The sequence below is a fragment of the Alligator sinensis genome, unplaced genomic scaffold (assembly GCF_000455745.1).
Source record: "Alligator sinensis unplaced genomic scaffold, ASM45574v1 scaffold675_1, whole genome shotgun sequence".
NCBI lineage: Eukaryota > Metazoa > Chordata > Crocodylia > Alligatoridae > Alligator > Alligator sinensis.
Window position 1 is genome coordinate 52,082 of NW_005842594.1, and position 3,697 is coordinate 55,778.

At 51.1% G+C, this 3,697-nt stretch overlaps 1 long non-coding RNA gene across 2 annotated transcripts in view; it reads right to left on the bottom strand.

The window, feature by feature from the left end:
* LOC102386536 overlaps positions 1-2,868 on the bottom strand; it is a 17,694-nt gene extending 14,826 nt beyond the window's left edge. For both annotated transcript variants that reach the window (XR_324877.1, XR_001358736.1), the window contains exon 1: positions 2,802-2,868. This is a non-coding gene — a long non-coding RNA (uncharacterized LOC102386536). The remainder of the gene's footprint in view (positions 1-2,801) is intronic.
* Positions 2,869-3,697: the final 829 nt, after the last annotated feature.

Below are 3,697 nucleotides of genomic sequence, written 5' to 3' on the forward strand. Positions count from 1 at the left end.
CTGCAAGCCCTTAACCATATGAGTGGCCCTTCTCTGGACCCTCTCCAGGTTATCCGCATCCCTCTTGAAGTGCGGCGCCCAGAATTGCACACAGTACTCCAACTGCGGTCTGACCAGCTCCCGATAGAGGGGAAGTATCACCTCCTTGGACCTATTTGTCATGCATCTGCTGATGCACGATAAAGTGCCATTGGCTTTTTTGATGGCTTCGTCACACTGCCAACTCATGTTCATCTTGGAGTCCACTAGGACTCCAAGATCCCTTTCCACTTCCATGCCACCCAGCAGGTCATTCCCTAGGCTGTAGGTGTGCTGGACATTTTTCCTCCCTAGGTGCAGCACTTTGCATTTCTCCTTGTTGAACTGCATTCTGTTGTTTTCTGCCCACTGGTCTAACCTGTCTAGGTCTTGCATCTGATGGATGCAATCAGGTGATATAATTTAAATAAAATTTACTGTCTGTACAAAGGCAGTAGACCTTAGCTCCTGAGAGGAAAAAAATCACTTTACTATTTTTATGGACTCTCTGGGTGCAACCCTCCAGCCAATTCGCCACCCACCGGACTGTGTAGACATCCAAGTCACAGCCTCTTAACTTGTTCACCAGTATGGGGTGGGATACCGTATCGAAGGCCTTCCTGAAGTCTAAGTATACGACATCCACCCCTCCTCCTGTGTCCAGGCGTTTCGTAACCTGGTCATAAAAAGAAACTAGATTGGTCAGGCACGATCTGCCTGCCACGAACCCGTGCTGGTTTCCCCTCAGCAGAATTTGTCCTGCCGGGCTCTCGCAAATGTGAGCCTTGATAATTTTTTCAAAGAATTTGCCAAGGATGGAGGTGAGACTGACTGGCCTATAGTTGCCCGGGCCCTCCTTCCTCCCCTTCTTGAAAATGGGGACCACATTGGCCCTTTTCCAGTCCTCCGGGACTTGGCCCGTGCGCCACGAGCTTTCAAATATTCCCGCAAGTGGCTCTGCAATGATGTCGGCCAGTTCCTTCAGCACCCTCGGATGGAGCTCATCCGGGCCTGCCCATCCAGTTCTTCCAAGTGCCTCTGCACCATCTCAGGGTCTACGCATGGTAGTCTGGTGCCTTGCTGCTGCCTCTCTACAACCCCAGTGAGAGACTTGTCGTGCCCCTCACTTAGGAACACTGAGGCAAAGAACTCGTTGAGGAGTTCAGCCTTGTCCCCTCTGATGGAGGCTGAAGCCCAGCCTTCTGATGAGAGGTAGCCTATAAGGGGCCTGAGAGAGGTGGGGACAGTGACTGCGAGTTAAGTTATGAGATGGAAGCTACAACAGAGTGCTCAGGAGTGATCAGTCCAGAAAGATAACTTCTAGGAGCCCAGTGAGGGGAAGAAAGACCAAGGTAGGTAGGCCTGCACTTGGCCCTGGGGAATGATGTAAAACTACACCCTGCTGAGGCTGGATGGTGTGGTGGGACTGCTTGTGGTGGGGCAATCTTTAGGAAGTGCCACACCTGTGTCTCCCTACTGAAAGGTGAGTATGGGGTGCCAGAAAGCCTCAGCCCCTACTGCCTTGTAGGTGACTCTGTAGAGGGGAAAGGCTAGGGGAGCACACCCTGAGAGAAAAGCACCAGACTTGGGCAAAAGAACAGAGGCCAGGAGGGCCTGAGGCCCAAGGCCTAAATAAGAGTGGGGCCTAGTGGGAGGCCTGAATGCGAGTGAGGTCCAGTTAGGTCAACAGATGCCTGAGGCCCAAGTGAGCCACAGGCCAGGAGTGGGGTCCAGGCACATTGACAGACACTTGAGGCCCAAGGGGTATAAAGCTCAGAAGCCCCAGTGACAGACGGAGTAGTGACCCCAGTGAGGGGGTAGAGTGTGAGTGGCTAGGAGCCTAATGAGTGGCAAGGGGCCCAGTGAGGGGGAATGTGTCCCAGGAACATCTAAGGATGCCTGAAGCCAAGTTTGGGCCAGAGGCCAAGTGCGGCCCAGCAATGGGGCCAGGGAAGTTGGACATCATTTCAGATGCCATCTGAGGGGCATGGGACACAGTAAAGGGAAGGTTGAAGCCATGTATCATGCCCTTGGCATAAAAGCATTAAATGGGCAGCCTCCCATATTTTACATCTGTTTTCGATGCAGCAAAGTGTGACAGACGAGTCAGGGCTGACTGCCCTAGACAGGTGGGCAGACTGATATTGTGACTGGCCCTAGGAATGGCCCCCTGTCACAGTTTTATTTAAATTTCTTTGTTTCACTGAAACTTTTGGAACTGGATTGAGCCAGATCTTTTGTGAACTTGGAAAGTGTCAATTATTTGGGATGTATATTGTCGGGAAAGAGGGAGGGTTTCTTATCTCCTTTCCTTCCCCATTGTGGAATACTGTTTCTCCTTTTGACTTATTTTAAGGTCTTCTCTGACAAACCATTTTTGTTTTTACAAATTATCTAAGCATTTTAACAAAAATATATCTATTATAGCAAAATAGCATCTAATACATTTGATTACATCAGTCACGACTAGTACTATTTTAAGATAAAGCTATGATCTAGCATATATGGATTATTTAGTGTATGGTCTTCTCCTCCCTCCTTTTATGCCTTGTGATTTTCTTTTAATCGTGTTTGATGGTTTCCTTTACTTGCTGACCAAGGTAGTTATCACATCTGCAAAGGTTCACACTGTGATTACTCAGAAACAGGCTTTGGGGCTTCTGCTTAGCAGCTCTTCTGCAGCTTAGCCTGGGCCCCCTGAAAATGGCCAAGGCTGGCAACCCTATTTGCCTGGCTGCAGTGCAGAGGCCTTACATATGTAATGAACAATGAAATCACCTTACCTGAGTGCAGGAGGTCCCATGGTAGACTCAGCCAGGAAGTAGCATGGGATCATGTGATACAGGCAAATGAAGCCCTCTCCGGAGGCAGCCATTTTGGAAAGGGGAAAATGGCTCCCCAGAGGTCCTGTGATAAAAGCAGATGAAGCCCACTCTGGAGGCAGCCATTTTTGGGGGAAAGGAAGAGTTGTGAGAGAAGCCCAGAGGCTGAGGGAGAGCTTGGGCACAGTGTCCTGTCCTCAGAGTTGTGAGAGCCTAAGGAAAGCATAGGTTGTGTTGTGGGCTGGAGGGTTAGGAAGCCCAGCCACAGCGCCTCTTGTGCTCCTCTTCCCCGGGAGCCCTGCCTGAGATGCTCGGAGGAACACCTGGGCCTTCTGGAGACCCCGCAATGAGGAGGACTCTTCTCCAAGCCTCTGTGTGATGTGAGGTGCACTAATGGGGAGGGGGACTGGAGAGAGATTGATCCAGCTCTCCGTGAGCTTTTGGTGGGAGGCAGAGTTAGGGGATGTTAGCCCTCCTCACACAGGGCAGGGCCCCTATGAGAGAGAGTTAAGACCTGAGGGAGGGGGCAAACTTTGACTGCCCTGCAAGTGGGTGTGTGCAGGTGTTGGCAGGAGATTGCGAGTCTCCAGCCCAGACCCTGCTCCCTGTGTGTCAGGACACGAGGGCCTGGGCAGGTTAAGCTACCTTACAGGAATTTCAGCGAGGGAGCACCTGTTTGCAGCGCAGCAACCCCTGGGGCACGCCTCATGAGACCCTCAGGGCAAGGACACGCCAAGGCTTCCCATGGGAACAGCACAAAAATAGCTCCACTTTTCCAGGCATTCAGTCCAGGCTACCCGTGTACACATCATCTGAGGTCATCATCATACAACGTTATTGACTGAGGGTGTGAATAA